This window comes from Cebus imitator, unplaced genomic scaffold (assembly GCF_001604975.1).
Source record: "Cebus imitator isolate Cc_AM_T3 unplaced genomic scaffold, Cebus_imitator-1.0 Scaffold960, whole genome shotgun sequence".
Taxonomy (NCBI): Eukaryota; Metazoa; Chordata; class Mammalia; order Primates; family Cebidae; genus Cebus; species Cebus imitator.
Genome location: NW_016108275.1, coordinates 97,947 through 108,539, shown reverse-complemented (window position 1 = coordinate 108,539; position 10,593 = coordinate 97,947). Strand labels below are relative to the sequence as shown.

The window sequence follows — 10,593 nt, the reverse complement described above, 5'->3', positions numbered from 1 at the left end:
TTTTGTCAGGGTCTTGCTTTGTTGCCGGCCTGGAGTGCAGTGGTGCAATCTCAGCTCACTGCAACCTCCACTTCCTGGGCTCAAGCGATCCTCCCACCTCAGCCTTCTGAGGAGCTGAGACCATAGGCATGCCCCACCATACCCAGCTAATTTTTGTATTTTTAGCAGAGATGAGGTCTCACTATGTTGCCCAAGCTGGTCTCGAACTCCTGGGCTCAGGCAATCTGCTCATCTCAGCCTCCCAGAGTGCTGGGATTACAGGCGTCAGTCCCTGTGCCTGGCCTGTTACCAGTTTTCTGTACTATTCTTGCAACTTGTTTTGAAATTATTTCCAAATGCTCAGATAAATGCTTCATGGACATTTAGTTCAGTAGGACTAGGCCATGAGGAATAAAGGCAAGAAAGAAGAACTGGACACAGGCAAGACTGTTGCTGGTTCATTTTGCCAAATCAGAGATCACAGAAAATTCAGGCCAGAGGCTGTCTGCATCTGCCGTGCTGGAGATCCCCAGCAGCCATGGCAACTTGCTGCAGAAATCCATTCTGCTAAAGTCCATCTTTACCAACTGTTAAATGTAAGTTAGTGAGTTGAGACCTAAAAGAGTTTTTTAGGGATTTGGTAAGGCACTGAATCACCTGCAGAGTTAGACAGGACCCTAGAGGCTGTCTTCTTCCACCTGAGCACAAACTGTGGTTGCTGACTCCTGGTGGGCAAGGCTTTTCCCAGTTCCAGGAACCAAATGATGATAAACTAGGAGTGGAGAGAGGGCTCACCACTGCCTGGGAGCTCAGGTGCAGGTCACAGAAGATGGATAAGAAGACATTTACATCCACCTGGGGCTTTTTGATTTTTATTTTTTTGAGATGTACTTTTGCTCTTATTGCCCAGGCTGGAATGCAGTGCTGTGATCTCGGCTCACAGCAGCCTCTGCCTCCCAGGTTCAAGCGATTCTCCTACCTCAGCCTCCAGAATAGCTGGAATTACACACATGTGCCACCATGCCCGGATAAGTTTGTAGTTTTAATAGAGATAGGGTTTCTCCATGTTGATCAGGCTGGTCTCAAACTCCTGACCTCAGGTGATCCACCCACCTCAGCCTCCCAAAGTGCTGGGATTATGGTGTGAGCCACCGTGCCCAGACCCACCTGGGGCTTTTAAGGAATTCTTTGATTCCCTGCCATCCTTGAGTTGAGTGAGGACAGGCCTCGCTTCTTGCATCCTTCTCCCAAAGCCAGGCAAGGAGCTGCACTCTGATCACATGAGATCTTTTATTTGGGTGGCTCTGCTCTACTCCCCCCGGACTTGGCAGCTGGCTGAACAGCCACAGAGACACCCACTCATTCAATGCATTGTTTATTGAACACTAACTGGGTTTGGGCTCAGGCTCTGAGTTAGCAGCATGCATGAAACCATCAGAAACAATCATGAGTGCCTGCCCACGGGGGGCTTGCAGTCTGGTGGCGTGAAACTGTAGACACAGAAGTAAATGTCCAATTATAAATTGTGATTAGAGGCACGATGGAAAAGGGCAAGGCTTCCTGAGAGAAACAGGGCAGGCATAGGACAACCTCTGAGACAGTGACAGAAACCTGAAGCTTGAAGGGTTAACAGGAATGGGTGAGACAAAAGGGGAAAAAGGAACATGCTTGCTGGGCACAGTGGCTCACCAGCACTCTAGGAGGCCAACATGGGCAGATCATGAGGTCAAGAGATTGAGACCATCCTCGCCAACATGGTGAAACCCGTCTCTATTAAAAATACAAAAATTAGCCGGGTGCGGTGGCACACGCCTGTAACACCAGCTATTCGGGAGGCTGAGGCAGAAGAATCACTTGAACCCAGGAGGTGGAGGTTGCAGTGAGCTGAGATCACACCACTGCACTCCAGCTTGGCAACAAAGACCATGTCTTAAAAAAAAAAGAAAAAGAACATTCCAGGGACAGAGAAGGAGAAAAGACCCATGCACAGTATAGAGCTGGGGACATCTGAGGAAGAAAGGGCCTCTGGGGTGGGGGGCCATCGGGGTGACTGGGAGAGGAAGGTGCTGGAAGGAATCCAGATTAAATCAGATGCTGTGTACCCTGTGAAGACACTGGTGTTCCTCTAATTGCACTGGGTTGTAAGCAAAGGAGTCACCTGATTTAATTTGATATTTAAAAAGTCAGGCTGGGCATGGTGGCTCATGCCTGTAATCCCAGAACTTTGGGAGGCCGAGGCCAATGGATCACGAGGTCAGGAGTTCGAGACCTGCCTGGCCAACATGGTGAAACCCTGTCTCTACTAAAAATACAAAAAATTAGCTGAGCGTGGTGGTGCACCTGTAATCCCAGCTACTTGGGAGGCTGAAGCAGGAGAATCACTTAAACCTGGGAGGCAGAGGTTGCAGTGAGCCAAGAACATGCCATTGCACTCCAGTCTGGGTGACAGGGTGAGACTCCATCTCAATACAAAAAAAGTCATTCTACTCTGTGGAGAATGAGCTGGAGGTGGCAAAGGGAAGAAAGGGGAGATCAGCAAGGTGACTGTTGCCATAACTCAGGTGGGGGCATGGTGGCTTGGACCTGGTAGCAGTGTGCAGCCAGAGTGCCACTGTCCAGGTCTGGATGTAGGGTGCGTTCTGATGTAGGGAGTGGGGGACAGCACAGCATCGAGATTTCGATGAAAATGTCTGCTTTGAGCAACTGGGTGGAATGGACGGAGGTGTATTTCACCAGATATGGGAAAGGCCAGGGAACCGTTTAAAGGGCTGAGTGTGGTGGCTCATGTCAGTGTGGTGGCTCCCCAGCACTTTGGGAGACTGAGGCAGGAGGATCACTTGAGACCAGGAGTTGGAGACCAGCCTGGGCAACATAGCAAGACACTCTTTAGAAAAATTAAATAAGAGAAAAAGAAAGATTTAAAGGGAAGAGATTGAGGGTTCAGAATTGTACCTCCTCAGTTTCAGAGATTCCTTTGAGCTCTTCAAGGACATAAATAAATGTGGGAATCATTAACAAATAAATGGTATGAAAAGGCAAGGGAATGGATGAGGCCACCCAGGAAAAGAGTACACAGAGAGAAGAGAAATAAAGAGGACATAGTTAAAGAGATCAGAACAGGCCAGGCATGGTGGCTCACCCTTGTAATCCCAGCACTTTGGGAAGCTGGGGCAGGTGGATCACCTGAGGTCAGGAGTTTGAGTCCAGCCTGACCAACAAGATGAAACACCTTCTCTACTATAAATAAAAAAATAAGCTCGGCATGGTGGCACACACCTGTAATCCCAGCTACCTGGGAGGCTGAGGCAGGAGGATCACCTGAACCTGGGAGGTGGAGGTTGCAGTGAGCCAAGATGGCGCCATTGCACTCCAGCCTGGGTGTCTAGAGCAAAACTCCATCTTGAAAAAAAATTTCTTAATTAATTAATTTTAAAAGACGGGGTTTCACCATGTTGGTCAGGCTGGTTTTGAACTCCCAATCGAAGGTGATCCACCCATCTTGGCCTCCAAAGTGCTTAGATTACAGGGAAGAGCCACCATGCCCGGCCAAAAAAAAGGTTTTTTAAATAGGGAGATCAGAATAGAAGAGAGCCCAGGACTGAGCCCTGAGGACGCAGCACAGAGGTCAGAGAGGAGGAGATTCTGAAGTAGGGAAACTGCAAGCAATGAACACAAAGTGAAGAAAATCAAGAGGGTTAATGCTGCTGCAGCTGAGGGAGAATGTTCCAGAGGATGAAGCTGGTCAGCCAGCCAAGTGCTTCTCACAGGGTAGCTCCATACCCAGGCCATTGATTTGATGGGGACATGGAGCTGATTCATGAACGGGTGAGCAGCGGTAGCAGCACATGTGGGAAGGCAGCTCATGGAGGATGGCTAATTTCTGCTCACTCCGTGCCACATCCGCTATGAACTTATGCCATCTCTTCTTCCAGATTGCCATGAAAGTATTTTTCTCAATCTCCAGCAGGCTACTGTACCTGCAGGAAGAGGAGGAGCCCAGGCGAGCCTCGGGGCAGAGGCCGGGAATGGAGCAGGGAGCCTGAGGGGACATTGGAGACTTGCTGAGCAGTCTCCCCAGTCCAGCAGCAAGGACTAACCAGCCATGATAAGAAGGAACCCACAGAAACCATCAAGGCATCAGCCTCAAGCCTCCTCAGATGCGAACACAAGCTGTGGGCTGGACGGTGGGCAGGGGTCCTGGGAGGACATGAGACACTCACTTGATAGAGTTTATGGCCAGCTGTTTGAGGGTCCTCAGGTCAGCCTTCATCTCCCCAATGCCCATGAAGACCTCATAGAAATCATAGAATAAGCCTTTGGCACCAAAGATCTCTGGGTCATCAGAGCTGATCACCATGGGGTGCCTGATGGCCATCAGAGTAGCTGCAGGGTGGTTTCTCAAATCAGGCACCAGTTTCAGAACCTGCCCGGTAGGAGGCAAGGGAGAAAGATGAAGTCTGATCCCTAAAAAGAGTAGTCACAAGTAAAATGAGACCTGGAGCCCCCATCAGCTCCCTTCATCTCCCCATCGCTATCTCCCCAATATGAGGATGACTTCTGGGCAGTCACAAGGAGAACAGGGCCAGTACCCATGCTTCTCCTCCTGTTTCATCAGCACCACAAATACTCGGTCACTTCTGGTCCTGCTCAGAGAAGCGCTAACTGAACACAGACACAAAAGACCCCAGGAAGCACTGGCCGCCCCCTGTGTCCTTTTTGCTCTGTTCACAGTTTTGCCCAAAATTCCACCCCTCTGTGGACTCTCACAGCTGCCGCATTCTTACTGGTGGCTTAAGCAAAATGCCCCTCTTGAATAACTTTACTAACAGGTGGGAGAGTGGAGGGATTTTGTTAACAAGAGAGTTAAGGAGGGAGAAGTTATACTGGAAAAAGTATAAGAGAGCAGAGGTTGCAGTTAGGGGAGATCACATGGGATCAGCCGCATGAGTTACACATACCTGGTTAGAGACGAGACAGACTTCTATGGGGATGTTCTTTTTCCGTGAGTAAGCCCTGAGGGCGGGCTGTTTGCTCAAAGTAAATCCATGTCTGATTCTGGTAGTGTTCAGCATCAAAGCATCCAGAATGTTCTTATCTATGGAAGTGCCCTGCCAGTCTGAAAACAGAGGAATGGTCTTCCATGGGGGATGGATGATTCTGACCCCCCCAGAACATCCTCAAATAAACAGCCCCCCAAGCACAAAAATGAAAAGAAATTAACACAAATACACACACACACAGTTTCCTTTTAACAATGCTAAAGAGAGGTATAATACGGCTTTATTAATCATCTAATTTATTAATTTATCATTCTAATGAGGAAGTTGAAACTTAATAGCTTTTACGAATTGACGGATATTCACCTAGTAAGTAGCAAAACCAAGTTTTAAACCTTGGTCTCTCTGATCTCACAGTCCACTTTTTTTTCTTTTTTTTTTTAAAGTCTTGCCAGGCACAGTGGCTCACGCCTGTAATCCTAGCACTTTGGGAGGCCGAGGTGGGTGGATCACCTGAGGTCAGGAGTTCAAGACCAGCCTGGCCATCATGGAGAAACCCCATTTTATTAAAAAAACATTTTTTTTTAATTAACAAATGACAACCCTGCTTAAAAGAAGATCTCTGAGTCTGGGCACGGTGGCTCATGCCTATAATCCCAGCAGTTTGGGAGGCTGAGGTGGGCAGATTACCTGAGGTCAAGAGTTCAAGATCAGCCTGGCCAGTATGGCAAAACCCCGTCTCTATGAAAAATACAAAAATTAGCTGGATGTGGTAGTTAGTACCTGTAATCCCAACTACTCAGGAGGCTGAGGCAGGAGAATTGCTTGAACCTGGGAAGCAGAGGTTGAACTGAGCCAAGATCATGCCACTGCACTCCAGCCTGCATGACAGAGTGAGACTCCATCTCCAAAAAAAACAAGATGAAATCTCTGGCGGGTTAATCAAGTCTGCAGAGATACACAAGTGATGCGACCAGAACAGAGGACAGTGGTTTGAAATCCTGAATCTCAGCGGTCCTGTGCTTATCCCTGGAGAAGCCAGGAGCCCTGCCTTCCAAGGTCCCACTCACACTGCTGGTGTCATAGCCAGGAGTGCCTGGAGAACAGGGTCAGGTCCCCAGGGCTGGCAGCATCAAAGCCTGTTCAGAGCACCTTCCCAGTCTCCTGGTGCCCTGTAAACTACCACCAAGGCTGCCCATGAAGGAAGGGCCCAGGATGGGGTTGGATCATCAACAGCACACTACTTCAAAGAGAGGGAAGCCCTCTCAGGGTGAGGGACACCTGCAGCTCCTCAGGCCTTCTGGTCAGCCTTGCAGATTCAGGCTTTCAATGGAGACTCCTCATTCTGTCTCAAATCAATACAGATAGCTCACAGAAACACCCTCTCTGCAGAAAGTAAAATTGCCTTGCGAAGAGATCCTTCATCTCAGTGCTAATTCTAATCCCAGAGGATTATTGCAAGGATCAAAGAAATTAGTAGTTTTAATGCTTTCAGAAATGATAACTACTACTAATAATGTTTTTATTACAAATCTACCACCAGATCTAGAAAAACAACTCAAAACCCACTGTTTCCTCAGGAACACTGAGTTGATGTCTAAGAATTTAACAATCTGGCTGGGCGCAGTGGCTTGCGCCTGTAGTCCCAGCTACTCGGGAGGCTGTGGCAGGAGAATTGCTTGAACCCAGGAGGCGGAGATTGCAGTGAGCCAAGATTGCACCACTGTACTCCAGCCTGGAGCCTGGCAACAGAGCAAGACTCCATCTCAAAAAATAATAATAATAATAATAATAATAATAATTTAACAAACTGTAAGTACAAGAAACTAGTGTTAGCCATTCATCTAAGACTAAGTGATATAAAAAGTTGCCCTGAACTCACTTTAGATTATCTCAATTACTAACTATAGTTTAATAGAGAACTATAAGTTTTTAGGGAAGTTATTTAAAATACGTGTGACTTACATAAAGCAATATAATATAAAATTTTACTGTCCATGATATCATGGAAGTATAACAAATTTTTTTTTGAGACAGAGTTTCACTCTTGTTGCCCAGGCTGGAGTACAAGGCACTATCCTGGCCCACTGCAACCTCTGCCTCCCAGGTTCAAGTGATTGTCCTGCCTCAGTCTCCTGAGCAGCTGGGATTACAGGCATGAACCACCACACCCTGCTAATTTTGTATTTTTAGTAGACATGGGGTTTCTCCATGTTGATCAGGCTGGTCTGAGACTCCCAACCTCAGGTGATCCACCCACCTCACCCTCCCAAAGCGCTGGGATTACAAGCGTGAGTTACTTGTGCCCAGCCCAGGAAATATAAAATTTTGAAGCTGGGAGGAACCACAGGGAAACTTGGGAGCAGAGAGCTGTTAAGGTCATACTATGACTGGTTTGTATCAGAACAGAAACTAGGACTCAAGAGTTTCTTTTATTTTTGTTTTGAGACAGGGTCTCAGCCGGACGTGGTAGCTCATGCCTGTAATCCAAGCACTTTGGAGGCCAAGGTGGGCAGACCACCTGAGGTTGGGAGTTCAAGACCAGCCTAACCAACATGGTGAAATCCCATCTAAAAAAATAAGAGACAGGGTCTCAATCTGCCACCCAAGCTACAATGCAGTGGCACTATCTTGAACAGCCTTGAACTCCCAGGGTCAGGTGATCCTCCCACCTCAGCCTCCCGAGTAGCTGGGACCACAGGTGCATACCACCATACCTGGCTAATTACTTTGTTTTGTAGAGATGGGGGTTTTGCCATGTTGCCTGGGCTGGTCTCGAACTCCTGAGCTCAGGGAATTTACCTGCCATGGTCTCCCAAAGTACTGGGACTACGTAACCACTGCATCTGATCAGGACTGGGAGTTTCACTCAGCTTTCCCTACCAGAGCACCATTCACTTCACAAGTGTTAAGCTTCTCCTATGTGCCAGGCGTGAGGACAAGCTTGATGCCATAATCTCATTTAATCCTTAAAACTACACTATGAGTTAGGTCTCATTTTACAGATAAGGATTTTGAGGTTGAGAAATTCAGACCCCCTGCTTAATTAGTGGGGCTGGAAACCGACCATATTTCAGAATTTTGCTTGCCCTGAGGTGTCTCCTGCCCCGTGCCTGTAGAAAGGTAACAGTCACCTCCGGGCGCAGTAGCTCACACCTGTAATCCCAGCACTTTGGGAGGCGGAGGCGGGCAGATCACATGGTCAGGAGCTCGAGACCAGCCTGGTGAATATGGTGAAACTGCATCTCTACTGAAAATACAAAAAATAGCTAGGCATCATAGCAGGCGCCTGTAAACCCAGCTACTAGGGAGGCTGAGGAAGGAGAATAGTTTGAACCCAGGAGGCGGAGACTACTGTGAGCCAAAATCGCACCATGGCACTCCAGCCTGTGTGACAGAGCCAGACCCCATCTCAAAAAAAAAAAAAAAAAGAAAAAGAAAAAAAGGGGGCTTGATGTGGTGGCTGATGCCTGTAATCCCAGCACTTTGGGAGTCAGAGGCAGGTGGATCACCTGAGGTCAGGAGTTCAAGACCAACCTGACCAATGAAGTGAAACCCCATCTCTACTAAAAATACAAAAACTAGCTGGGTGTGGCAGATGCCTGTAATCCCAGCTACTTGGGAGGCTGAGGCAGGATAATTGTTTGAACCTGGTAGGTGGAGGCATCAGTGAGCTGATATTGTGCCACTGCACTCCAGCCTGGGTGACAGAGCAAGGCCTCATGAAAGAGAAAGAGAGAGAAGAGGAGACGGAAGGAAGAAAGGAAAGAAAGAAAAAAGAAAGAAAAGGGAAGGAAAGAAGGAGAGGAAGGAAGGAAGGAAAAGAAAGATGAAAGAAAGAGGTCGAAAGGAAAGAGAAAGAAGGAAAGGAAGGAAAGAAAGGAAGCGAGGTGACTGTCACTAGAGTGACGTCTCAGCCCCGGCTGCACATTGGTATCACTCAAGGAGAGGAAAACTGCCTGTGTCCCACCTCAGGGCAACCAAATCAGAATCTGTGGGGTAGAAGCTTGGTGTTCGTGACCCCCCCAGGTGGTTCTAGGGTGCGATATACAGACGGGGTGAAGGTCCGCCCTGTTCCAATTGGACGGACAAGTAAGCAGCACAATGACAGCATCGCCAGATGAGTCCTATCAAAACGGGAGCAGTTAAGAGTGTGTGTGTTCTCCTAAAGTGACACCAGCAACATGATGCAGGGGTCACGTCATTCAGCAAGGAGCCAAATGGAACTCTGAATGCTAAGAATCCAGGCAAAAGCCTGGGGGCTGGGGGCGGGTGGAGGAAGCACTAGAAATGCCTGTGATATGAATGCCAACATCTAAGCAAACGTCTCAAAACGGCCGTCACAGGTTCTGTACCGCGGCCTGTGTCCCATGGCCTCTCCCTCCTCAGTGCCAGCAGCGCCATCCCCTGTGGAGAACTCTGGGGTCTTGGAAGAGCCCCGTGAAGACTCAGGGGACCCAGTTGGGGCCTCCGCCTCTGCCGTGGGGGAAGGGACGGGGCCCCGGAGATAAGACCCACCTGGTGACTGTTCCTACCGGCGAGCAGCTTTTGTCACTGAGCATTAGGGGCACAATGGGAGGCTCTATGGCCCGCCGGGATGGTCCCTCCACTGCAGCCCCAGCTGGAATTCACCACCACCAGGTGGGGGAGGCAGAGCGGCTCCAAGGAACAATTCCCAAGAAGGCTGTTTTTAGCTGTTCACGTGTTGATGGTCCCCCCACTCCGGCTAATGGGGGGCATTAAGAACTTGACTCTCCGTGGCAAAGGCCTTTGTTCCGGGGTCAGACCCGAGCTACTTGTCACACCCCATCCCCCTCAGCCTCCAAAAGAATCCCAAACCCTAGCAGCCTTCTCGAATCTTCTCCAAAGGCCAGCTGGAGGACAGGCAGGGGTGGGCAGCGTGAGGACCGGCCCCGAGGTCTCTCCACCGTGGCTCTGGAAGGAGAAAATGGCACCTATAGAACAAGGGGGGCAAGACAGGACAGGAAGCCTGTGCTCGGGCCCCTCTCCCTCCCTCCCGTCCAAGCGCTCAGCAGCTTCTCCCACGTGTCACCCCACCACACTCAAGATGAAGGTCCCGTCTCAGTGTCTCCCCCCTCCCCTTTCCTCCTCCCCTCCACCCATGGAAGATCGCAAGGTTCTGCCAGGCTCTGGGTCCCTAGGCACACTCACACCAAGACAGTTGCCAGGATTTGCCCAGCAGGAAGCTTATCCCCTGTCAGGGCCAAGGTCCATTCCAGGCAAACCATCTCCCCTCCGGAAATGAAATGAAATGAAATGAAAATTGAATCCAGACGCCCTCCAGGATCTCCATTTGAGGTGGGTGTGACTATAAAGGCACTCAGAGAGCCCAGAACCATGAGAAAAGCAACGAACTTAGGAGCCGTGATCTGGTCCAAATCACTCCTTACTACCTACATGACCTTCGTCGAGCTCTTTGACCTTTCCAAGCTTATCTTCAACATTTATAAGATGAATTAATACCTGGGCATGGTGGCTCACACCTGTAATCCTAGTACTTTGGGAGGCTGACGTAGGTGTGTTGCCTGAGCTGAGGAGCTCGAGACCAGCTTGGGCAATATGGTTAAACCCCATCTCCACTAAAATACAAAAATTA

General features: G+C 49.1%; 1 pseudogene; it reads right to left on the bottom strand.

Annotated features, from left to right (window-relative positions):
* Positions 1-3,721: 3,721 nt before the first annotated feature.
* Positions 3,722-10,593, bottom strand: part of LOC108298436 — a 15,078-nt pseudogene continuing 8,206 nt past the window's right edge.